At 38.1% G+C, this 27,824-nt stretch overlaps 1 long non-coding RNA gene across 1 annotated transcript in view; it reads left to right on the top strand.

Annotated features, from left to right (window-relative positions):
• LOC143664495 (uncharacterized) overlaps positions 1-11,837 on the top strand; it is a 173,926-nt gene extending 162,089 nt beyond the window's left edge. The window contains exon 5 of the long non-coding RNA XR_013166445.1: positions 11,397-11,837. This is a non-coding gene — a long non-coding RNA (uncharacterized LOC143664495). The remainder of the gene's footprint in view (positions 1-11,396) is intronic.
• The last annotated feature ends 15,987 nt before the right edge of the window (positions 11,838-27,824 follow it).

Raw genomic sequence — 27,824 nt, 5'->3', positions numbered from 1 at the left:
AAAATGTAGTATATACATACGGTGGAATATTATTCATCTGTAAGAAGAAATGAAGTCTTGATGCATGTCAAAACATGGATGAACCTTGAGGACATTATGTTAAGTGAAATAATTCAAACACAAAAGGATAAATAATGACCTCACTAATATGAATTAACAACTAGCAAACTCCTGGTGTTAATATCTAGGACACAGTTCACCAGAAGGTAGAATGAGGTCAGAGAATGTGGAGCTGATGCTCAATTTGTGCAGATTTTGTAATAAGGTTGATTGTAAATGTTTATAAATGAATCGAGATGATGGTAACACATGATAGTGAGTATAATTAACAGGAAAGATGTGTGGGTGTGATTGTGATTGAAAGAGAAAGTTTAGGGTCATGTATGTCACTAGAAGGAAAGCCAGAGGATGAAACATGGGACTGTTTAACACAGTGAATCTTCTCATGGATAAAAATGTTCTAGAATTGATTGTAGTGATGAATACCACTTTGTGAATATACTAGATGACACTGTATACTTTAGATGTATTGTATGGAATGTGAATTTATTTCAATAAACTGCTTTAATTAAAAAACTTTAAAGATGATGCTGGGATTATATCTAATTATATCTAATAATCCGTTTAAAGAGATTTAAACTAAAATAAATAGATGTGTCTCTTCCTTGGGTATGTCTGTGTTAAACTTTCTAACACGTGCTCTCTCTTTCTAATAAACTCTTTTAATAAACTTTACTGCTTATTCCTACGGACCCTCTCGTTTCTAAATTTGTTTAGTTTGAGACTATTGATCCTGGATTGGGGCTCAGCTGGCACCATTGCCAGCAGGGCACTGGTTACATATTCTGGCAAGACTGCCAGGAGTGATTTCAAAGATCCCAGGAGAGCAAAGTCTTCCACATAAGACACTGGTCCTTGAGGCCTGCATTTCGGCTGCAGAAGAGAAAGCAAGGAGAGACCAGAATAAGGCATGGATCTTCATAGCTTTGGCTATGAAAGGTCACAGCCAACCCAGGGCCACTTGGAGGAAAAGCCACCTGGAACCTGCCATTTATGTGGAGAGTTGGGGCACCGGAAGAGAAAGTGCTCTGAAAGACCCAGAGGAGGCTCGAAGATGGAGAGCGCTCCAGGACCCTGTCCACAAGGTGGAAAAGTAGGACACTGGGCCCGAGAGTGCATAGAGCCCCCAAGGGGGAGCGAAGCCTCTCCAAAAGCCCCATTGGCTGTCCCAACCTTGGCCTGCAGGGGCCCAGGCCAATGGTTCCTTGGACCTCACTGAAGAATATCGAAATCACGAAGTCCCGGGTATCTCTAGACGTGGCGGTGTTTGCAGTAAACTACAAATCAGAAATTCATCTTCAGCAAAGAGAAAGCCAGAGTACATTTAAACAGGACCTGCCCATCTGTGACGTGTTTAAATACAGCTCGATTTAGGTAATACTAAACGTGGCATCCTGGGCACCATAACTCCTCTAATTCAACTGCACACCAGCACATAGGAGGGCTGTTCACATTCAAGTGTGGCCGGAACATCATTATATGACAAAATAAATGAACAGTAGGGGGTGGGGAGCAGAGCAGCTCTAAGCCAGCCAGAACATACTTGCCTTCCCTCAGATGCTATTCTTTTCTCATTTCTCAACATTGCAAACTATAAACCTGTAATCTCCTATTTCCATGCTCAGGGATTTATGTGGAAGAGGTAGCAGAAAGAGTGAAAAGAGTGGTGGGATGGGGTGAATGGTAACATAATAATGTATTTGCGTTTTCTGATATCTCCCAGCCCTTCCAACATTATCAACAATTATGCACATTGCTACATATACTCTCTCAACTCTGTGAAAACACCAAAAATTTATTCCTCAACCTCCCTTTAAGAGTAAAGGGATTAAACTCTTGGTGGGGGGTGGGGATTGAAGCTGGAGAAAATAGGACACTGTAAGTCCCTAGTTTCCTATTCAGCTCTGAAAGAGTTAACAGACAACTCCAAGTCCCTTGTTTCTTATCTAGCTCCAAAGGAACTAAATCAGAGCTGCAAAAACTTCAGCTGCAAACTTCCTGGGACAAAAAATTCCCTAACACCCCCAAACCTCCTAAACCCATTGAATCCTCCCCAAACCATAAAAGCCTGTAAAATTCTGGGCCCAAAGCAAACTCTTAATTAATAATAAGAGGCATAGGGTCCTAAAGATGGTTAACCATTTGCCCAAAGACAGATTTCAGGTATGTGACAACAAACCGTGAATCCTGTTAGCTGTCTCCTCCTAGAGCAAAGAAGGTGACCTAGTATTCAAAGGTTGCTATGGAAACATGCCACTGGGGAAATTCCCTATCAAACAAGCTAACCCTCTCCACTCAGTGTGGGTCTCTCCCCTGGGCATGTCCGAGTTAACCTCTCTAAACTGGGCACTCTCTCTTTTTAACAAACTTTACTGCTTATTCCTAAAAAAAAAAATCGAATAAATAATGGCTTAAGAAAACAACTTAGCTAATTATTATTTACTTTTTTAGACCATCATTTTCATTTTCTCATGCATTCTTTTTTTTTTTTTTTTTTTGCATAGGCGGGCATCAGGAATCGAACCCGGGTCTCTGGCATGGCAGGCAAGAACTCCCCCACTGAGCCACCATCACCCACCCTGCATTCTTTTTTAACAATTCTAAAATGTAGACACCATCATTAGCCCAATTAATAGTTGAGGAAATTCAGTGTGAGGTAGGTTAGGTAAATTCCTTAACACAACACAGCAGTAAGTGGTGGCAACAAGATTCAAACCTTGTTCTATCTGTTTTCAAAATCCATGACCTATTCTATTTCTCAAATGAAAACCTCAGACTTTTTTCCCTAAACCATACTGTAGCTCTAAAAAAATGAACGCTTAAGCTATAAGGACCTACTCAGTGAATACGGAACTACTGTATTTAACAGGAGGACATACTAGATGTCCCTACAGCCTTTACCCTCTGTAATTCTGTTAATACTTTTTTCATGTTTAAGGACTTCATTTATTTGACTTCATGTCCTAAAATCAATGGGAGAGAGAAGGTTGTGTTCTTCATTCACAGATCTATGCATCTACCAGTTTTAGCGTGTGCAATTCCACTTATCTATTACTTTTCATTTGGACAATCTGAAATTCTCCTTAATTGAGCAATGCCCTTTTCTAGAAAACAATAGTTTGTTGCTTCTATAATTATTTAATACATTTTTAAGAGCTATTGTCCTAAGCCAAAAACTGTGACAAATACTGCTGCCTAAAGACCTAAATAAGGTATGATCTTATTATGACAAGCAGACGAGCAGACATGTAAAGCAATTCAAGCCAAGCAAAAGAGAAGTTCGTTATAAGTATATGGAGGAAATTCACAGATTCCTTTTGCCAGAAGTAATGCCTTACTGGCTTCTTGTCCCCTCTCCACATCTCCCCTCAGCTCCACTCCCCTCCTCCTTTCTCAAATCATGTAGTCAAGGCTCCACTCTGACTCACTCACCTGTGACCAGGGGCATTGCATTCATCTACCCTATCACATGTGATATTTAATAGCATGAACACATTTTCTAACAAGGGAGTTTGATCCCTGGAGAAAATGACTGTTACCTCTAACACAGAAGGATAACTATTCTGAAAATACGCTGCAAAGAGTAACATTATTAAAAGAATTTCTAGCAACTCTATCAAAGGAAGGTCTGAGGATGTCAGATCCATGTGTGCTTCAAAGGAGAGTGAATCTAAACTGTCAACTTCAAATGCAAAGGTCATTTCTCTAAAATATGAAGTTCATATATAAACCTGGGAAAGAGCCAATACATGATATCCTTTAATGCATTTTTCATTATAGGTTGAACATTGACCAGAACAAGTTCTCTGAATCATAAAGAGATCAATTACTAAATTAACTTGTGTTATTTGACTAGTTTACAAAAATACTTGAAGGCAATGTTGTCTGAAAATACAAATATTTAAAATTTCTAATTGGTGTGGCCTTGTATCATACACTGTAACTTGTAGTTCATTTGGTCACTGTCGTTCAATTAAATTTTTTATAAATTATTGAAACTTACCTATTAGCATCTAAGCAAGTTGGCAAGAGATATCTCTGTCATCTCTCATCCCTTTGCATTTCTGTGCTTTGACTTTCTTATCTCTCAAATTGAGATCCATCTATTTGAGAAAATTCTCTTGAATATCTACTAGATGCTAAGGATGGCACTAGTCACTGAAGGGTGCACACAGCCTGAACATTTCTTAAGGGAATTTGAAGATCAAAGGGACTGAAATGTGAATCGACTTAGAAAATAATAAATTGAAATACACCCACTGAAAAGTGTTGTTTGCTTTCTCTGGATCCGGCAGAGTAGCCAAGGAAATATAAAATGTCTTTTGGTCTTCAGGGACACTTCAAAATGGAAAGCTGCCACAGGAAGAATCTACTGCACAAATAGTGATTAATATGAAATGGCTAATTGGACTGAACCCCTGGAGAAAGTACAAAAAGCTGAGAGATGGAGATGTGTATATTTCTCTGTTTGCTCTAGTTAAGTGAAAGCCTTCTTTAGTTGCATTTCTTCTCATTAATATGCTACATGGACTATCGACATAGCCCATTCTATTCTGTTTGCAGGGCTTAAGAAGGTAACTTGGGGACAATTAATGAAGAATGACAAACAATATCAGTCAAATGTTTCATTATTCCTTTTATATTAATCTCTCCTTCTGCAAAGATTCGTTAAAGTGCTTACGTGGAGAAAGTGACAGGAAATATGGACATGGAGATCAAATTGATCCTGGTCCTTTGAAAACACGTAAAGAATTTGGATAGCTGCTGAAAAAAGTAGTTATAACATATTGCATTTGAACAAGGGCAATTTAATCATGGTGCAAAGCAGAAGAGACTGTGCATTTGTGCTTCCATGGCTTCAAGTGAACTCATGAAGAACTGAGTGTTTTTAGATTGTGCAATTATTATTAGCTCAAGTCAGAATGTGGCAAATAAAAAGTCTTGCACCTTCAGGCTGTGTTATAAACTGAGTTTTTCTTTCTTCTTTTTTGTTTTTTTAAAGAAGTTTCCTTCATTATTTCTAGAAACCTCTCTCAAACATAGGGAGTAACATATCAGCAATTATCTATGCCCTTTGCACAAAAAGACCCCTGCCCCTCCTCTGAGTGCTCTCTGAAAGATCCAGCAAGCTCTCGTAAGTTCAGGCCATGAAGGTAGGCTCTGGGAAGGGAGGTGGAGGTGGGGAGGGAGTGGACTCAGTTTACCTACCTGAGGCTGAGAAACAAACTGATTCCTCTAAGATTGATCCTGTTTTGCACAAATCATCTCACTAAGCCACTACCCATCTTCTGCCTAAATTGGCAAGGAGTGCATTAAGTAGAAAGAAAGTTGTCATAATAAACCATTTGTTAAGTTCTTACTAGATATAGACACTGAGGTAAAGAATTTACATTAGTGATTTGATTTAGCCTTCAAACGGCTTCTATATATTTATATCTATATTTTATTTTACAGTTAAAAAAAGTCAACCTTTTTTCAGAAATCCTGAATAATGAAGTAAAATACTTCATACTCATACTCTAAATAAGTAATAGAAGAAAGTACTTTTGGGATAGAAGATAAAGAGTACAGTAGCTATTTCTCTCTCCAAATAAGGCTCCATTTATTTCCCTAAACCCATCCTGTGTAATGAATTTGAGTAGGTATGCTGAGAGAAGGTGTGATTGCTGGGAAAGATTGGGGAATTATAATTTTGGAGCAAACAAAATCTTTATAAAGTAGTTTTGAACTTTATGGTCCTCTTAATACAGCACCATAACTTGGTATTGAAAGCCTGGGCAATACTATGCAACCAACAGAAAAAGATAACCCACCTCTGACCTTCTGAATCAGAAACTGCATTTTAACAAGATCCCCACATGATGAGTATGCACATAAGTATTCAGTGGCATTGCTTTTAGTTATTATTTCAATGGTATGCAACCCTGGCTGGGCATCGAAAATGCTTTGGAGTTTTGTGACCCTAAAGACCTCCCAACTCACTACGCTCCTTTGGAAGGGGATTGGGCTTTCATGGGCTGGCTAAACTCCACAATGGATTTAGGTATTCTGCTAAAGGTAGTTGACTTCCACTTTCGAGGTCTTCTAGGCAAGTAACAGGGATTAGGCCGAGAATCAGGAAGCATCCCTCAAAAATTGGGAAAAACTCTCTACATGGTGTTTAACATGGTTTTCTCTTCTTTACTTTTAATCCTTCTCTGAATGTAAGCTTATCTAAACGTTTCTAAAACCATTCTGTTGTTTCTTTTCTTTTCTCATATTTACCCTCTTTCAATCTCTGTCCTTCCATTTTCTAATCATTATAAGAGAAAGAAACAAAATAGAGTATAAGTAAGAACAGGAAGTTCTCTTTCTTTTTTTTTTTTATTTATTTTTTTCCTCCCTGAAGTTATGCTGTGAGACCAGCCCACTAAGTACTCTTCTTTAGGCTTCCCTGCAGCTACTTCATGTGTCTCAGTAATGACCCGAGTTCTAAAACCCTTTGCCTGTGCAGCTTATTGCTTCGTCTTTATTGCTAAGTGACTATGACCCAGAAGATATCTTGGGAAAATGGACATTTGGAAAGTGGTTTGTTCAGCAACTGGACCCTTTTACGGTCCACAAGGCAATATAGCTAAAATATCTTCATTTATATACCATGGAATACATTAATTCATAAATCCACATCTGGGCTTATAAACAGCCTTCTCCAGTTGCAATGAGCTATGTATTTGCATCTGTGTCTCTAGCCATTTGTAAGCACATAATGTGGAATCTCCTTTTCCAGAACCACCTTATAAAGCTCTCTTAACATAGAGGAAGGACTTAAAAGAAAGAGTTAGTAGTAATTATGCTTTTTCTTTGGCAACCATACTTTCAATATTTTGCTTTTCTTCCATCTTAACAAACTATCTCTTGGCAATGTTTATATTAATAGCTATCGTTTTAATAACGTTTATTTTTTGGCACTGTGCATTTCAGGGCCTCTGGGCACCTGAACAAAATTTACTAAACAAAGTGACAAAATTAACCAAATAAGACAATAAGCCCAAATAAAGTGTGCATGAGCCTAGGGTAGAGAATAAAGTAATGCAGGAAGACATAATACTGACTATTGCCTATAGATACAGAGCTGAAGCAGCCATATGTTGGGGATGCAGCTGTTCACTTGAGTGTGGTACCCTGCACGCTGCGGGCGAGCATGCTGTCTTCCAGATCTTTCCCTGGGAAGTTGTTTCCATTCTCTTGAGTAGGGGAGTTTGTTCATTTAATGGATAGACCTCAGTAAGCACAAGGCTATAAGAGAAGATATATTTAAGATTTGGATGGATTTGAAAGTAGAAAGAATTCTTAAGGAATACAGATGTCAGACCTCAGTTCAAATTCTAAATCTGTCCCTGTCCATCTCTGTCACCTGCGATTCACTGTCCTTCCTCATGTGTAAAATGGTACCTGTACACAGGGTGTGAGGAATTAATGAGATCTTTTTTTTGTTGTAAGTCCTTAGCACAATGCCCGGTATCTGGGAAACTCTATAGATACTAGCCATTATTGACATTGGTATTGTTTTTGTTAATAAATCTCAAGTGACAGTAGAATTGGTAGCAACATTTTGGAATCTGATGACCCAAAATTTGAGGAGCTGCAGTCAATCAGATGGGCGTGAGCAAAGGACAATGTGGGTAGGAGGGAAGTGAAGTACATCAAGGTTCTAAAAGCTGAGTGGCTTGGCTGGTACATTTCTGGAAAGTCGATCGCTCACAGAACCACGGATATTGTGAGTGGCTAAGCTATAACTGAGAAAATATTAATGATTAGTGATGCTTGGGGGCATGAAGGGATTAGAGCTGTAGGGATTATAGTCCCTGTAGTGAAAGCACTGTATATAGAAGAAGCAAAGTCCAGAAGAAAAATAGAAAGTCCAACAAAGGACATGGAAGGAGAAATATTTCGAAGACTTCTTAGATGTTCCTTTCAAGTCACCCTATCTTTCCAGTCTTAATGGCTCTCTACTCTGTGTTTACCCATGACTCCATGCAATCCTTCCTTAGAGAGATAGGGCTTGCAGAGCTTACCTGGAACCCAAGCCTCTCTGCAATTCCCTCAATTGGGAATTTCTTTTCTTGAAACAGATCTACTGGTTATTTTTACTCTAGGGTGAAGTTAAGTTGCTTCTGCTTATGTTTCTAGCCCCTATCTAGGTCATCGACTTTGAATTTGGGGGACCATTTGCTCTTTTAATGAATATTTACTGAGCACTTCTAAGGGGTCAGGCATTGTGCTGAACACTGGATATGCACTTCTGAGCCTGACAGAAGTGTTCCCTGTCCTGGAGGTGAGCAGGACAAGTACCTGTATAAATCACGGTGCAGCGTGGTGGTAAATCACCAGTAACAGCAGTTCTTTCCTTTAGCTGCCTCCACTCCTTCACAAAGGCAGGAATGTTGCAGGATTACAATCATCACACTTTAACAAGAGCCACGTCTACTAACATTTTCTAGTAGTACCAGATATTTAACCTGTCTCATAGCTCTCAGTGGGCGTGGCATATATAACAATAGTTGGTCCATATCCACCAATTCTCACAGCCTTCACTGAAGAATAAAAATGATCTCTTTTCTACCAGTGGGATTTATACTTTAACGCAGTGGGAAGAAAACTAAACAAGAAGTCAGATTTTCTAAGTTCCATTTTGCCACATATTGGCTGTGTGACCCTTGCCAAGTTATCTTTGATTTTGAAGGGAAACAGAAAAATCAGTCTCAGTCATGTGGGAAGTCCCCCCACCTTATGGCATTATGAGGTGCTTTGGCTGCATTAAATCATCAGGTGGTTCTGTAAGGTCATCAACTTTTGTCGACCCTGGCTGTTACCTTGATGTTCTCATTGTTGCTGCACACAAGTCCCTTGCTCCCAGGCCATGTTAGGGACATGGGAATGCTTGCCAAAGCTGGGATGCCCGTAGTTCTAGGCTCTAGTTTCCCTTGGTGCCCAAGTTGACTCTGCCATCTCTAAGTCACGCCCCCGGGTGGGGATACCCTATTCTCTTCCCTCCTTCTCCAAAACACTCAACATTATTATTTTTTATATTCTGAAGCCTCTGACCCAATACAGGAAGATGCATTGGCCTTAAGCACATTTTTCTTTGCTTTCTATCTTGGAAAAGTGGCCAGAGGCAAGGGCAACAGAAGATACAAATGGCCTGGCTGCTTGCTCAGAAAATGAGGATGGCAAAAATAGAGAGAACCAATATGAAAACACATATTGATCCATTATCCTGTCAAAAGGCATTTAAAACATGTAACCTCCGACACACGCATTAGGATATGTTGTTAGAATTCACCCTGAGTTGCAGGCTTCTCAGCAGAGCAGGGGTAACTAAGCAGAAAAGAAGCACGTCTTCCCCCATGCACAGACGCTGCTTTTTGCAGTTGTGATTCATGCCATGGTCATTACATGGTGGATTTCAGCTTTGAAGGGGCCTCCAGAGCCAATTCAGACCACTGCGTCTTTGTTTAAACTTTGCTAAGATCTAACAGTCTGGAATGTTTCATTATTTTCCTGGCAGGACTCATGGGTTATTCTTTAATGAAAGCAGAAGTGGGGAGAAAGGTGCCTGCCACAGTTTGGGGCCCATTACAAGGCAGGGGCCCATTGCAGTGGCTTTGAGACAAGTAAATTCACTTTAGTGGGTTTAGCTACTTTGTATGATGAAGTCTGGGTCCCATTTTCCCACCTCTACACCCTGGCCACTGAATGCTAGCTATTTGAAATTGGGCATTTTAATGCCAAAATAAAAATCTGCCACTAATTCAGCACTTAACTCTGTACCAGACATTGTGCCTAAACTTAACAGAGCTTCTACCACTGCAGTCGGTTGAATTGTATCCCCCGCAAAAATGGTGTTCTTTGGAAAGATATGTTCAAGTGCTACCCGCCAGTACCTGTGAATGCTATTTTATTTGGAAATAACATCTTTGGAAATAATATCTTTGCAGATGTTATTTGGAAATAACATCTTTGCAGATGAGTATTGGGTTGAATAATTTCCCTCCAAATTCATGTCTACCTGGAGCAAAAGAGTACAATTTTATTTGAAAATCAGGTCTTTGCAGAGGTAGTTAATTAAGGGTGAGTGAAAGCTCTAAATGTAATGATCGAAGTCCTTATAAAAACAGAGATCATGGACACACACACAGAAAGAAAGGCCACGTAGAGTCCAAGGTAGGCAGAGATTGGAGTTAGGGTGCCACAAGCTAAGGAACAGCAGGAGCCACCCGCAGCTCAAAGAATAAAGGAAGGATTCTGTCTTAGAGCCTGCCAGCACTTAAATTAGGGACTTCTGGCCTCCTGGAACTTCAGAAAAATACGTTTCTGTTGTTTCAAACTTCCAAGTGTATGGTAATTTGTTACAGCAGCCGTAGGAGACCATCACAAACATCTAACCCGGCAGTAGTCCTGCGGGATAAAGCCTAACGGGAGAACAACGGTCAAGTAGCTGGTCAGCAACTGGCAAATTTCAAGTGGCACAGCTGGAATATAAACTCAGAGCTCAAGCCTATTTCTTTTCGATTCTGAAAACTGCCCATTTAATCCGTTCACCAAATCACTTCCAAGTATTTATTCAGGGATATTTCTTTACCCAGAAAACCCATTATATATAAACAAAACAGTCTGTTTTTCTTTTTTTTTTTTTTTTTTTTTAAGAGAGAGGGAGGAAGGGAAGGAAAGACAGAGAGAAGGAAGGAAGGATGGAAGGAAGGAAAGGAGGAAGAAAGGGAAACATCTTTAAACATTTTCTTGTTTTATTGTATTTTGTTTGTTTGTTTGTTTTTTACATGGGCTGGGGCCGGGAATCGAACCGAGGTCCTCCGGCATGGCAGGCAAGCACTTTGCCCGCTGAGCCACCGCGGCCCGCCCCAGTCTGTTTTTCTTGAGATACACTAAGGGAAATGAAAATAATCTGCTTCCCCTTTTAACATCTATTCAACTAACATTGATTCCATGTCTGTTGTGGGCCAGGCACTGTGCTGGACCCTGAGGAGACGAGGTGGGGAAAGTTGCGGTTCCTATCACGAAGCCATGAAATATTACTAGGAGAGGAAAACCAGTGATGCCCAACATGCTCTAGGAGTAGCAGCAGGCATGCCCAACAGCATTCTGGGTAGTGGTGGTGGGTAATACTTCCAAGAGGCAGTGGTGTCTTGGAAAAGTAAGAAAGAACTTAGGAAGAGGGAGAGTGGAAAACTGGTAGGGTTAGAGTGGAGCTGGGACAAAGAACGGCATTCTAGACTGAGGGTATGGCATGTGTGAGAATAATTACAGCCCATTTATGGCAACTATTTCCTTTTGGCTAGATAAGAAGTTGGAAAAAGAGGGAGAAGCCAGCTCTTTGAAAAACTCTGAATGCCAAGATGAAATTCCCTTCTGAAGAATGGAAAACCACTGAAGGAAAGTAGAAAATGCAACATTTAAATGAAGTATCATCCTTCAACTTTATTGGTCTTTCAGCTGTATTGAGCTAAAAGAGCAAAGTTGTGATGACATATTAAAATATTCCTCTTTTTTAAACCAGAACTACATTACTATGGAAGCAATTTGATATTTAAAGAAAATCCATTGAGTTTAAGTCATTTGGAGTAATTAGGGAGGCAGAAAAAGCATTCCTTTGTCAAGAGACAAATCTTGATTCATAAATCCAATATGTACCTTCTTGACCATGGATGAATTACTTAATGTCACAGATTCTGTTTTCTCATCTGTAGAATGGGAATGTGCAAGATATCTTGTAGGGTTGATTTCAGGATTTAGAAATTACATAATAAACTAATGTATTAAGTCATAATAGTTTCTGTAATTTTCTGTCATCTGCCTATTTGGTCAATTTAGGTCAGTGTCTGGTTGACTGATTAAGACTTTAATCTGCAAGCAATTATATAAATGATGGAGTACCAAACTTATCAAGTGAGAGTGCTGTTTATATGTATGTCCTGTATTATTTAGGATATTAAGGCAACTGAAAGGGCAATGCACTGCGAGAGACAAATGCAAGACAAGTGCACAGAAAAAGCATTTTCTCATTTGGGTTAATGTCTTCTGTTTATCAGAGTGAATTTAGGATTAATTCCTCAGCCATGCCAGTCACGGGACCATGTATAGGGCACAATGAGAGTAGCTAGACAGAGACATTCAAATACACAAATGTAAAGTCCATGAGATGGCAAAAATATGGAGATTGGAAACCAGCTAAGATGGTCATTGATCCCTTGTACCCAACTTTTATCTTTATTGTTTTGATAACCAAAACAGAGCCTTTGAAATCAGTCATTGCAGCACATCCATTTGAAATAATGTATTCCAATTGCATCACAAGTTTCAATGCAATTTTTTTTTTGCCCAAGGAGAATTTGCAAAGCATAAGCAAGAAAAAAAGGCAATTAGGGATTCAGAAAACAGTCTACTTTCTGCCCTAAATAACATCTATTTCCCTGAGGGCCACATTTTCCTTTTTCAATTCTTAAACTTAAGTCCCCTTTACTCCTATGCCTTCAGCTCTTCTCATTTTAATGGACTGACTATTTCACCACATCTTAAAATACGCATCTCTTGAAGACACAACTGTCTGCTCTACTTCGAATATTTTCATTACATTTTATTACAAGCTTGGTTCAAGGGAAGTTTTGCACCTAATTTGAAGACCTGCCCTGTCAGTTTCATTTTCCTCCAGGACTTCTATCAGGCTAATTTGATTCAACTATGAGTTCTTTTTTGTAAGTCCAAAGCACTCTGTTATTATGCCTACTTTTGTTCTAAATTATTCTTTCCAAGGCATTCTGGCTCTAGGACAGCCTTTCCTCTCTGATTCCCGCAAAGTCTCATTTACCCTGTGTTATAATGTGTCTAGTGAATCTATTCAAGATATTTATTGAGAACCTCTAATGTGCCAGTGAGCCTATGATGACTGAAAAAGCACCCTGACCTCAAGAAGCCCATAGTTTCAGATGGCAGCTGCTATGAGAGCAAATACATACAATTCACTGATGTGACTGTAGTCACAAATTATGTTCAGAGTGCTCAGGGAGCATTATCATGTAGAAGAGAAATAAGGAGTTTTATAAATCAAATTCTATTGCATTGCTCTAAAGGAACAGGCACTTTAAAGGAATTCTATAATGGATATTCTAATAAATTAGTGAATAAATTCTAGACTTATATGGGATATATATGTATATCTGCACTTATATAATACATGTTACATATAATATTGTTGTATATAAAAAACTTCAGATTCTGATAGCCTAGATTTACTTAATCTTGGATATGCTCTTACATTAATCTTCCCAAAAGTGTGTTCCTTTAAAGCAGAATCCCTCAAGTTGTCCATAGAAGAATGAGTTCCAGAATCTAATAAGCTTCCAAAATAAAGCATATTCTACTCTGGGCATGTGAATGCATAGTGCACATTAATATACTAAAGGTTCTTAAAAGTTTTCATGTGTTTAATTTTGGTAACTTAGCATTTCCAAATTAATTGACAACTGCACTTTTTTTTTTCCTGTAACAGCTATTTACATCCCAAGAAGTAGCGTTCCAGGAAATATACAACAAAAGATGTCGTTAATATAACTGCTTGATGTGAAAGTCAGTGGAAACTCTCCAACCAATCCAGGCAGCCAAACACAATAACTTGCGATCCCTTTAATAAGGCATTTTCCAACATCAATCAACCCCATTAAAATTATACTTTTCTCCATTAAAAAATAGCATTTTCAGAAAATACAAAAGGGAAGAAGAAACTACTAAATGTCTTATCACCTGGGAATGACTACTATTAACATTTCTTTTACTTCTCACTAGTCAGCTATTTTCTGATTAACATTTTAAATATAAATTTTATCTAATATATGCAAAGTTGTATACTGATTTTTGTGTCTATTTTTGTTGATTAAAAAAATAACCCATGCTCATTGTGGAAATACAGAGAAGTTTAGAAAATTATATTTAAATCATGTGGCAGCCCCTCATTTGATTTAATTCATAATTAATACACTTTATGTCATGTATTGAGATGAAATTTATATACAATTAATTGAAATAAAGCATAATATGTTGATTCTAAATAAAATTCAGGAAGGTACAAAGACATAATCATTGCAATCAACTGCTTAGCTCTATACTAAAAAGAACTAGTGGATAAAACATGGTAAAAATCATTAAGTACCTAACGTTTCTCTATGTCCTCAGGGGCATCAGAGGTGCCTTCTAGTTAAAAGTGCAGTGAAGACACGCCCTAAGGGATGGTCTAAGAAGCTACAGCTGGAAAACTGAACTTGGAAATCTTAGGCAGTTTTCCCAATCCACATGGTCCAGAAATACTTCATTTAGCAGCCTGTACTAGCTTTGATTTTATTCTCTCTTAGGGCCGGTAATCTATACTCATCAGCATGTGGCTATCATTTAGCCTGGCAACTTAATTGTATTGCTTTCCTGAAATTAGCATCACCGTACCATGAACAATTCCTGGCAGCACTTCCATTTGCTACTGTAGCTAGATTTCTCTCCCTGGCCACATTTCACGGCCTTGCCTGATCTGTTTTGTTTTTTCAATTTGCTCAGTGGGTTGGCAGGTGTAATTTACAGGGCCACTGGTTAGCTGTGCTTTAAGGCTACTTTGACCCTCGGCTTTCCAGTTTAGTGCCTCCCCCAGACACTATTCCCCTACATCCCCCTCTATTTCCAAATCTCCCCATTTGTGAAAACAAAGCCAATGTTAACTGAGTTCCTCATTAAACCGTTTGCTGTTTTGTGGGGAGTAGAATGACGGCATGTGACAGTTTGGAGAAAAAAAAAAAACACTTCTTGGAAAGAAATGATGCCAGTGAGACTTCAACTCAAAAGCATCATTCTTAATGACCATGCATGCAAGCCATTTTCATTTGGATTTTAACTTTTGGGGAAGCATCGGAAGTCGTTACAGAGGGAATATGTCAAATGAGAAGATAGCTAGATAATATTATACGGTTACTGGGGCAGTCAAAATGGGAGAGGGATGACAGTGAGTGACATATGGGGCCCAGCTATAGGAAACCAATGCCCAAATACTGTACATTTAGTTGCCACACCCTTTCCTCTTTTAAGTGAAATGTTTGAGCTTCTTCTGTCAGAGAGCTGAAATGTACTCAGGGTGCTGGACATTTTCTTATAGGTTATATATAATTTGACAATTTTGCAATGTTGGTATTATTTTAGTTTTACTGATGGAAAAAAAAAGAAAGCTCAGATGACTAATAAATGGTAATTTACGGCTTTAGTAACTGGTAGATCCAAAGTCACATAGGGCCTTTATCACTCTGAAATTACGTACTTATCGCTTGAACAGTTTTTTTGTTTGTTTGTTTGTTTGATCATAGACTTCTTGATACCCCTATGAAAATCTTGAATATTAATCCTAGAAAAAACGCATATTCACACATAATCTTGTCGGGATTTTTTTAGCCTGCATGGTTAAGAAGGACTTTATTTTGCATTTAGCTTTTCTGCCAAGGAAAAGCAGTGCTTGAACTGCAAAAGAATATAAACTGTGATATTTTGGAGATACATGTGCTTCCCACCTAAGGAAAGTAACTCCAGATCAGGAGTGGGATGGGGGAGTGGAAGTTGGGTGCCATGGTCAGCCTCCCCAAGCCACCCTCCAGCACCCCTGCCTTAATATACCCCAAACCACACTGGGAATTAATGCTATAGGAGCTTTGGTTACTAGTGAAACTACGTTTTGTTTTATCCACGTATTGGTGCTGGAAAACACAAACCATGGAAAATTACTGCCAAAAAATACCTGGCTAAGTCAATATTATCTGTTTGATTTATTTACTTTAATGAACATCACATGCGGATACTTTTTTTTGTTTTTTTTTTACCAATCTCAGAAAACTAGGTGAAAATAGGCTTTTTATGTTAATTTCTACACTTGAAATTTCTATATCTATTGTCTTTTTTTTTTTTTTTTACTTGAAAGACCATAAAATGAGTTTGTTGCCAGTCTTATTACACCTGTTTGGAAAAACGAAAAGAAGTTTCCCTTCCCGTGTGTCACAATTCATGTTCCATTGCTATACTCCCGCAGTTATAGGGTGAAGACTTGTTATGCTAACTCAGAGCCAGCGGTAATACAAACACCCAGTTATCTTCTGCAGGGGGCAGGCATCACCCAGACACACTGGAGAGATACAGGTGATTTATGGAAAAGCTGGTTGTGCAACTACAAACTCTGCTCCATGGGAAGTCTAGAGAAACCCCCCACCTCCAACCCTGAACATGAATTATTCATGAGCTTGGGGATGAAAGGAATGTGATGGGCTTCAGAAATATAAAATGCCTAATGTTGTCTCCATGTCAAGGAGAAATACTTTTATCTTCATGAAAGGAAGAACAGGGAGAGAATGCTTTCTCTAAAGAAAAACAACTTTTGTATTTTCAAGGCACACAAAGTACAAAATTAGTTTTTTCCTCCTCTCCTCCACCCTCCATCCTCACCTCTGAACATCCTGGAATCTTAATACCATGGAGATAGTTTTATAAAGGAAAATGAATGAATTAAATGGCAAACCAAAATGTTTTAAATGTTCATATAGATATTTCATGGTACTTACCCATTCTAAATAAAGTATTTGCTTTTCTTTTTATTTGCTGTTTTCTATCACTGGCATCATAATTTGTTAGAATCATATTCTGGTAAATGACAATGACAAGCATTGATATTTACTGAGGTTTACTCTGTGCTAGGCAGTGTGCTGTAAGTACACCATTTAATTGATACTAGGATTAGTAATCCCCACTCTACAGATGGAGAAACTGAGGCCCAAAGATATTGAGTAGAAGATGTCATATCATTTTAGGCCACGCAACAAACCCAGTGATTTGCAATGCTTCTTCAGTTTATACAAGCTACTCTGAATTTATTAGATTATACGTGTTACACTTGTTTAAGAGACAGAGTCAGAATTTATTTCTAGATCTGTTTGACTCCACGACCTGTGCGCTACACCCTTCCAACTCAGAGTGTGTCCAGTAACCAGCAGCAGCAGCATCTGCTGGGGGCTTTTTAGAAATGCAGAATCTCAGGCCTCATGCCTAGTAGTTTTCTGGTTAATATTTTACAACGAGCTTCTTTGGGGAGGGCAGGGCCTGACTTGTAGTGTTTACTGATGTGCATGAAATAAAAACTCCCACCATGGCAGATGGCAAGCTACCAATATTAGCCCATTGACCGTGGAGCTGGGAGAGAGGTTAACAGTGCATTCTGCAGAGGCAATAGGAGGCAGTTCCAGCACACCGGGCACTTCAGCCCTACTGAATCACAATTTTCATTTCTGCAAGTTCTCCAGGAGATTGAGACAATGGTGATACATGAGATAGCCTTGTTTAGTGGACTCCAATGTGGCGTTCGGTCCTGGTCTGGTTTTTTGCCGCCTGTTCATCTCTTTCCACGCTGATGCTTACCAGGCAGGACGCAGATGGGCAATGCTGGCGCCGAGCCGTATGTGCCGTCTGGCTTCTGATCTCTGCAACTTGCTGAGTGGGGCTTAGTGTAAGGAAAGTAGTGTTTAGGGAAATGGTCCGCTGTGACTCAGCAGAGGCAGCAGGATGTTCTGAGAGAGGCTCAGGAGAGCTGAATAGCCAGCTCCTCGCACCATTAAGCAAGGCTTTTCCTGACAGAGAAGAGAATGTGTACTGCAAAAGATCTGAGGACCAGGATGTTAGGATCTTTTGCTTTCCTCGGCTGTCGCACAAGCCATTTTCTCATGCCTGAGAGCAGTTATCCCATGCGTACAGTGGAGAGAAAATGTGGTAGTAGGAGCCCAAGCAAACTGGAAACTTTTATCTGGATCCCAAACAAATGGAAAACAAGTTCATTTTTTTCATTCTGCATGTGAAAAACAGAAATTTATTTAAGAAAGTATTTTGTAGGATTTCAATTGAGAATAAGGTGTGTTTTGTCCAACCTCTTACGTTCTCACTACATGCAAGCTGCAATATAACAGCTAACCATTGAAATTTGAAAGTTATGTAGATACAAACTCTCTTCAGAGAGATGGGATAGCTAAGGCCCTGCGGCTTGGAGAAATGAGGTAACTGGCACGCTATCCTGGAGCGACTGTGGTGGGACCAGTGATTATCCAGATGCTGCTTCTTGGGCTCTGCTGCAGCTTATTTTTACAACACCCTCTTCCCTCCACCAGCCAGGACTCTCTCCTATATGAATTCTTTCCACTCTTCCATTCTGATGACTTCGAAGTCTCTCTACAAACTGATGATTCCCAAATCAATTCTCTATCCCAAATCTCATTAGTCTGTAAGACTTCGTTTGTATGCTTTATCGATGCCTTCAATTCAACTTATCTTCCCAATTCTTTCCTGAGGTTTCTTTTCCTCCTGTGTTTATATAGCACTTATATTTCCCCAGAAGACTAGTCATTAATACTCTATTTAATTGTCAGCTTGCTTATTTGTGTATGGAATAGATTCTAAACCCACGGTAGCAGTAGTTCATTGCCTTATCCCTAGAACCTATGACAAAACTTAGTAAATAGTAATGTTCAATAATTACAGATTGAGTACATTTAATGGATCAAAACTATAATATTCCTATTGCCATTCTCACCTATGAAGTGAAACACTGTCAGTTTCTGGGTTCAGTACTGTTGGTGAGTGATTGCATATTTATTTGTGTGTGAGTGTGCACGCGTGTGTGTGTAAAGATATCTACCTATAGAGAAAGGTCATAGATGATCACAAGGTGCTCAGTATAGCATTGTTGAATTATCTTGAGTTCCCAGAAATACAGAGACTGATAAAGTATCATTGTTGTTATTTTGTCAGGGAGTGCAATCCCATGAATCAGGGGTGAAGAACAAGGGAAGTTAATTCAAAGATGCATTATCAAGCGGGCTACCCAAGAAGTTGTTTAAACTAAGTCACAGGACCATCCATCAGGAAGAGAAATGGGACTAATTTATCCACTGGCTTCCATTAATCCCTCTTCACTTCCAGATTATGCCTGGGAGGGTGCCAAGTGGGGTCCCTTGGGCTCCCACACCTCAGGGTCAACAGGGAAGTACAAGGACACAAGCAAGAGGAGTGTCTCATGGTGTATGAGGTGATGTTCAAATTAGGGACCAGGGTGTATCTTTGACCTTTCCTCTCTATTAATCTCCCATCTCAAGTTGGTTAACATAACCTTACTCACCTCCAGAATATCTCTGAAATATGCCTCTTTATCTTTTCTCCCACTGCTATTCCCTTAGTTCAGGATCTCTCTCTGTTTCTCACCTAGGTTTATGCCATAATCTCATAACTTGAGCTTCCTGTCTCCAGTCTTGTCCCACTGAAAACCTTTCCTCTGATTCTAATCCATCAGTTGGGTTCCATTCCTTTCAGGAAAATTCAATTTCATCAACATGCCTTGCAAGCACTTTCATGATCTGCTGTACTGTGTTTGACCAGGCACCTCCTTCCCCATCTCCCTCCCCCTCCATACCAGGATTCTTAAATTTTGGCCGCATTGAATTCCCTGCAATTCCCTGCTGTGTTGTGCTCCTTCACTGTTCCTGTGCAGCTGGAAATGCTGCTTCATTTTCTTGGCACACTGGTCTCTGTCTAGTTAGTTTCTTTTCATACTACAAAACCCTGCTTATGTGTCAAATCTTCCAGAAAACCTGCTTTGGTGCCTCAATTTTAGATCGGTATTGTCAAAACTTAGTGTGTCTGACTCTCAGAACTTGTTGAAAGAGGTACAAGGTGGGGCCTGTTATTTGCGTTTCTAATTAGTTCCCAGGTGATCTGATGCTGCTAGTTCAGGACTACATTATGAGGACCCCAGCTCTAGAAAAACACCTGCACTTTTCTCTAGCACAGCATTTTACCAAGTTTACAGCATAATTTGTTCGCTGGTTTCCTTGGCCCAGTCAGTCTGTATATTTGTTGGAGGGCCGGGGATATATCTTATTCCTCTTTTAACGTGGCACTTAGCAGGGTGCCTGACACATGGCAGATACTCATTTTATGGAAAGAAGAGGCAAGTGGAGAAAGAAGAGTAGATTGTTTGAACAAAGGCTGGAAGACAGGTAGAACTAGATGCAGAGTTCAGAATACTTTCCCATATCAATGTTCTATATTTTTTGGCATAAAGTACTACTGAGGGGGAGATATCTCAAAATATATTAGGAGAAAAAAATATATTAGGAGACTATGTAAATATATTCTACTAAATATAGAGGAGCCAGTGCAGGATAGTAGCTGTGGGTGCAGGCTCTGGCAGCATGTTGCCTGATTGCGAATCCTAGCTCCTTTTTGTGTTTAATGTAAACTCTAAATATATTTTTAATTCATTTGATTGCGATCAAAATGGAGCAGTAAATTCAGGAAAAAACTGTTCAGAGTCTAGTAAAATAATTTGTACATTTTCTACTTGAAATTATTATTTTTTTTAATATTCACATCACAGAGGGAAAAATCTTCAAAAGGACCAATCTGCTAAAAGAATATTTCCATTAAAATAACTTATGGTTTTAGAGGCAGTTTTATCCAAAGATCTCAAAAAATTTTACAGCCATTAACTAAATATCCCTCAAATATATCATTAACATATGCTATGCCAATTTCATGGTTAGAAAATGCCTGTCGAATGAAATAGTTCAGGAGCAGTGTTCTGGTGCTCCTATTAGCAGACTAGGCCAGAAGGCAAAATACAGTGGGGAGAGGATGAACCTGACAAGAAAGAATCTTTTTTTAAAAAATTTTTTTTCTTAAGCATAACACCGTACAAACACAAACATTCTTACCATATGATCATTCCGTTCTTGGTATATAATCAATAACTCACAATATCATCACATAGTTGTATATTCATCACCATGATCATTTCTTAGAACATTTACATCAGTTCAGAAAAAGAAATAAAAAGAAAAAAGATAAAACTCGTACATACCATAACTCTTACCCCTCCCTCTCATTGACTGCTAGTATTTCCGTTGACCCAATATATTTCAGCCTTTGTTTCTCCTGTGTTTTTCTATACCCCTTACCAATCCCTTTCATTGATCACTAGCATTTCAATCTACTAAATTCATTTTAACATTTGTTCCCCCTATTATTTATTTATTTTTAATCCATATGTTTTATTCATCTGTCCATACCATGGAGAAAAGGAGCATCAGACACAAGGTAAGAAAGAATCTTTTGATGACTGTCTTGAGGCGTCATCTGTGGACCTTAAATGAAGATCATATTTCTTCCAAAAAGTGAAGTGTAGAGGAAAGAATTTATAATTATTTGAATGTAAATAGTGTTCCTCCTTTTTCTATTCAATTCATTCATTTGTTCACTCGTTTATTTAATAAATACTTAGAATCTAATATGTGCCACACTGTGCTAACCATTTCTCTTGCATTCTCTCACTTAATTTTCATACATACTTACAAAGTAGATACTATAATTATCCCCACCTACAGAATAGAAGCAGATAGAGGTAAATAAACTTGTTCAAATCATATAGTAACTAGAAAACTGAGTGTTCTTCACTCCAGATGTTACTGAATAACTCAATGATATTTCATTAATCTTTGCAAAGCTGGAGATGCTATGATAACCAAGGAGTGCTTTGAAAATGACCATATGAATTTCAATATATAAATTATGATTTTTGTAAATTATAAAAAGTTTACATCGGATATGCAATTTATTAATGTAATACATGTGTGTTTTAAGCCATGCATTATGAAAAAAATGATATATTAAAATGAAATAGAGCTTTTTACCTAAATTTCATTTTTCATAGAAGTACTTGATTTGTACTTTGGACATGTATCTTCTTTGTCGTCAACAGAGCCCAGTTTTGAGTTTTCTAAGAGTTTTTCAGAGCAAATGATTTTCATTTTTGTCCAGGGTGCTCGTGACATGGCACTTTCAGAATCTGTGTCTGATGCTGTCATGGAAATTTTATCCCAACCCACAGTTACTTAATTGCATGACTTTGATGGCTGTTTTTTCATTCATCTTTAAGATATGTGTGCATGATTTCTACTATGTAACTTACTCTATGGATCCTCAAAATATGATTGCAAAAATCTTTCTTATAATGACATCAAGCTCTTTCAATTATAAAATCATACCTTCAAGAATACTGACTAAATTCACATTAATTCTTTTTTAATTTTTTTCTTAAAAAAACTATTTCCATCAATTAATTTTTACATGCACACAAAGCTAGCATTGATTGAGTATAATATGTCTTTCTCTTCCTCAAATGGTGTTTTCATTTTCAAATGAAATATTTAAGAGAGCATTCTATAATATGAAAGACTTGTTAGGATGCTAATAAAAGCCATCCCCCTCTTTTCTGAGAGAAATATTGAGTGTGAAATAATAACCTATTACCTTATATTTAAGGTTGATAGTGTCTATGAAAAGCAGAAATCAAGGTAGAGTCATGGTATATCCAATATGCTATATACAGTATTTGACAAAGGTTTGTAATGGAGAAGAATTCAACTTCTGCTTTATTAAGAGAAACAAAATAAAACATTCATTTTTTTGGAAAGGAAGACAAGTAAATATGAATAATCAAGACTAAAAGACACATGACATGCATGGGATGGTACTGACATTTTGTTACAGACTATGCCTAAATATAAGTTAACATTTTGTTAAAAATCCTACTTATTAATAGTGAAATCATCTAATCTATAGTTTTACTGTTTTAAGAAAGTTTCAAACACAAAGGTGAGGATGGAGTGCACAGGGAAATTGGATGATTATCTACTTTAGAAAAGGATACTCTGGCCCCTTATTGTTCCATGAAGCACAGGCTTCCTTCAAGGAGATGAATTAGTTAAGATCTGCATGGCCTCTTTCCATGTGTCCCATCAGCAGCATCAGAATAGAGACGGGGTAGCTTCAGTCCCCGTTCACATTCCTCTCAAGGATCAAAAACCATGGTAAAATCTCGCACTTTCCAAAATAACCCTCTTATCAGCTAAAGTAAAGATAGCAGCAATTGCCTCAACTACAAAGGGGAACAGTTAAAGAACGATAACTTACATGTTTTTTAATATTTCAAAAGTTCCTTATAATGGAATTAATACATAGTCATTGGAAAAATGGAAAGTGAAATTTAAAATACATAGAGTAAAAAATATAAAAATCACTTGTGATTCCCACCACTTCTGTTAACATTTTTTCAGTCTCTTCTAGTCTTTTGCTTCTTTAGCAGTAAATGCACAAATAATATACATGAATTCACTCATTTATTCATTTTTTCATATTTATTATTGAAGATATACGGAAGAAAGGAGTAAAAAAGGAAGAAATGAAGAAAGAGGGAGAGAGAAGAACGTTCCTTCTGGCAGTTTGCTAAATACTATGGATTCAATGATAAATATATCAAACCCAGTTTATACCGTTATAAAACTTGACTACTAGTTTTGATTATCTTTTTTTTTTTACCAAATAAAACCTGTACAATTCTTGAACTCATGATTTTTAATAGCTGGATATTATTCCATATTTTATGTATCCATTTCTCTATTTAGAGAGCAATTAGATTTGCTTGTAAGTTTTGACTCATATTTAGCAATGAAAGGAATATCCTTGCTAATAAACCTTGCAACAAATCTGATTATTTTTCTCAGAAAGATTCCTAGAATATGAAATAGTGGTTAACCATTTTCAAGGTTCTTGGTACCAAATGCCAACATTTTGATAGCAGGACAATTCAGAACTGATATATCCATGCAATTGCAATTCTTTCCTGTAACTTCCCACACTCTGAAGAAGGAAAGGAAGGGTAGTTGTTTTCCCGTTTACAAGGACAATAGGTTTGGAAGCTGTGCTTCTTTCTCATGGCATTATTTATTGCTGAAACCAATTCTCTTGCTATAGGAGTCAGAGGGAAAGGTTGTGGAATGAGAGTGGTGTCCAGCTCTGCCTCATTTACATAATTAACAAGAAACTAATTTTAACTTTTGAAAGGATCTTTGATGCCACCATGAAAATGAAAACCCACATATCTGTGGATATGTAACTTTGCTGTGATTCTACTCGAGTCACATTCCTTTTAGAACAAGTGACATCATGCATGTCACCTGTGACCTTGAATTTGTTAGCTGTCTTCACCTCAAATACCCAGTTCACCTAAAACATCACAGAGAGGAGTGGCAATGAGGGTAAAACACACTGCTCAGAACAAGCCATCCCTAGCCTGTTGCCATCTGGATGCTAATGGACAACATTAACTGTGGTTTTAGAATGTGCTCCTGTAGCCCACTTATGAATTGGGGATACACACGTCTGAGGATGGGTGTATAGTTGAAAGATGTCAGAGTCTTGGATTTTCATATTTTTGATATCTTTGCCCCTTTGAATTAGCAAAGCCACATTAGGTCATAAGTTCTCTCTAGCCTTAAGGAGTGGTCTTACTGAAACAATTTTAAATAATATGTGACATTTGAGTAAATGAATTAAATTTCAGTGTGCGCATTAAACTAAGTTGCTGCTATCTTTACTCACCCTGCAAAAGTAGGACTTTCTCAAAGAAGACCTCCATTATGACCACTTCCTGCCTCTCTTCTTGTTCCCTAAGGTTTTTTTCATACCACTTGGGTAGCCCTTCACTCGTTCACTCATTTATTTGTTCAGTATATCTTAATAGAGATACTGTATTCATCTATATGTTGTATTAGGACCTGGGAATACAACTTTCAGTGAGACGAGCAGTGTCTGCCTTTATCAAGCTGCCATTCCGTGCGGAATAAGAAAAATACCAAGGAATTAAACAATTTGTGGTAAGCTGTATGAAAGGAACCAATAAAGTGACAAAGATGTGAATAAAGGGCTATTCCAGTTTAAGTGTGGTGATTAGAAAGGCTTCTTTAAGGAGTGAAATGTATGTCGAGACCTAAAAGATTGAGAGAGAGCGAGACATGAGAAGTATGGAAGAAGCAGCACTTCGGGAAGAGGTCAAAGCATCTGCAAAGTCTTTGTACTGAAAAAGAACTTGGTATGTTTGCAGTGACAAAAAAGAACAATTTCGGTCTTACTGAATTTTTATCAATCTATCAGTATCTCTTTTCTCAAAGCTGGTGAGCACCTGAGGGCAAGACTTTTACCTTGTGTATGCTATTTCTCTTTTTGCAGTTAAAAAATTCTGGCAAACAATTTTTGGCAAAATCACTTTTGTTGAGTAATTAAAGAGCTAAAGGAATGGTTATTTGGGTCTTCTTAGTGAATATTGCATGCATGGTAAGAGAGCACTGCTTAGCCACTCTCCTCTCAGCATCGAGATCTCCAAGGGACTTCTGTGGGCAACCTGCAAAGGTCATTCATCCACTTTAATGAAGTCATCCCTGCATCATCCCTAGAATATTCCAAATGTGTTCTCACCTCTATGAATTGGTGGCAAAGCTTCCCTTCCAAACCCTTATGCTCTTGTTTCTCTTCAACTTCAGCTATGAAGGTTCAGCTTTCATAATTTGGCCTATCTGAATTGCATCTATATTGCTATTATATATATGTGCATATGGGTGTGTGTGTGTTGGTGTGTATGATTATTTAATTGAATTATAAAATTCATACCTACCTTAGCCCCATTCTAAGCAATAATATCTATATGATCATGTTATATTCAATATCCTACCAATATTTTTCTAATATACATAAAAATAAATAAATATTAACTTTTCCATAAAGGGCATCAGTTTTTATTTTTTATCTAAGATCATCTACTACCAAAAGTTACCTATGGAAAGCAATATCCTACTGAAATTCATACTTTTTAAGTTCTAAGCTTTCTTCCATTTTCAGCTCAAGTCTCAGCTTGTGTGGGAAGCTTTCCTTCAACACTCCAGTTATTGTTAGCATGGTGATTTTCAGAGTGCTGCAAATTGGGTTCTTATTATTTGTGCTGGGCTGGGCCAGAGAGAAGAACATTCTCAAGAGGGATAGGTCAGAGTGGCCAGAAGAAGCCTTTTACTGCACAAGAATCAGTAGCAGACAGACTATGACTTAATTGTACTGGCCTCAATTCTTAGATTAAATGAGATCTTTGAAATTCATGCCTTATAACAAAGGTTCTTTAATATATTGGGGTCACAGACCATATTGGGGTTACAGATCTCATTGAAGAATTTCTTGAAAACTGCACTGTTTCCCCCAGAATGAATGCACATGTAGCACACAATATAACATACAATTTCAGGGTTTTAAGGGGTCCCACAAATTCTATCAATGAATCTCTACACTCAGATATTCTAGACCTCATGACAACAAAACAAAACAAAAACCTGCCAAATAATTGGCATTTATTGAGAGCCTAGCATGTTTCACACCCTGTGCTCAATATTTCACATACATTCTGTCTTTTAATAGCATGTGGTACTTGCTATTGTTAATCCTATTTTATAGAGGGGGAGAAAAGACAGAGGTTTAGTAACTTGCCCAAAGTCAAACTGTCCAGAATTCATAGAGATCGATTTTGAACTCTGGGAGTCTGACTCCTTCTCTAGCCATATTCGTATTATCTTTTTTTACAGCATAACTTGTCTCTAATCATGACGAGGGATGAATAGTACACTCATTTGGTGAGCGAGTATGGTACCAGAAACTTGGGTGATTGATAACAACACCAGATGTAATGCTATGGACTCTTCTTCCAGGAATGGAGACCATCCACTCTGAGATGCACAGGGAATAGGGACCAGATCTGAGAAGTCCAGGTGTTAACTTATTCTTTCCTCAGTACTTTTCACCCAGAGACTTGCTCAGTTTCTGTGTTCTTAGAAAGGTCAAAAAAAAAAAGGAGACTACAATTTGCCTTCATTCCAATAGCAAGATATTCTAATTTTAAAGGATCATAGGTTAATTAAATTGATTTAAAAACAACTTTTGGGTACTACCTTAATTAACCTTCTAGGTTTCCTTGCTGCTCTGCTTTCATTCAGTGCTGTCAGCCTGCCAGAGTGAGGGTTAGAACCCCTCACCTTATCAGGTAGGAGGGGAGGGTGGGAAATAGCATTTGCTTCTTGGTTTGATTAGTAGAGCTCATTAGCTGTCAGATCTAAGGCCTGAGCAGTCTAGCAGAAGAGAATAGTAACACCAGTGACATTTATTAAATGGCCAGCTTTCAGAGACTGCTTAGGAACCAATTTCCATTCTTATAGATTCTGTCCCCAAAATGGGAGTTTTCCAGGATTCATAAGCCAACCTGATCAAAATGCCAAGGAAAGAAAAGAGAAAAGCAAAAAGGCCATAAGATAACCAAAGCACAAAACCCGCTCTGAACACTCAGAGCAAACATAAAGGAGCAAATTGGCAGCATCTTCTCTTTTTGTGAGATGAGCCCAGTATTATTTATACAATTTCAGGAGCGTTCTTGGGTTTTCCTGTGATTTCACAAAGTGAATGGGCCTCAAAGCTGTTTGGTTAGTGGTCCTAACAATGCAGAAACCTCATTAGTTTTCTGAATTAATCACATTATGCTTATCTTTCTCTCTACCTGTCCAAAAATGCTGCCTGACCACTCACTTGAATGAGAACATGGCCTGGCCACATGAAATAAAATGCCTGCTGGTCTTTAGTATTGTGGCAGGCATTTTATTTTTTTAGAGCTTATAAATAATGTCAGCAAATGGGCCTTCTCCTAGCTGATCTATGAACTCTGAGTGCAATCAAATTTATGTTAAACAAGCAATATTTGGCACCATCCTTGAAAAGTTGGACTTGATTTCTAGTTT

This window comes from Tamandua tetradactyla, chromosome 20, assembly GCF_023851605.1.
Source record: "Tamandua tetradactyla isolate mTamTet1 chromosome 20, mTamTet1.pri, whole genome shotgun sequence".
Classification (NCBI taxonomy): domain Eukaryota; kingdom Metazoa; phylum Chordata; class Mammalia; order Pilosa; family Myrmecophagidae; genus Tamandua; species Tamandua tetradactyla.
This window is presented reverse-complemented; position numbering and strand designations above follow the sequence as displayed.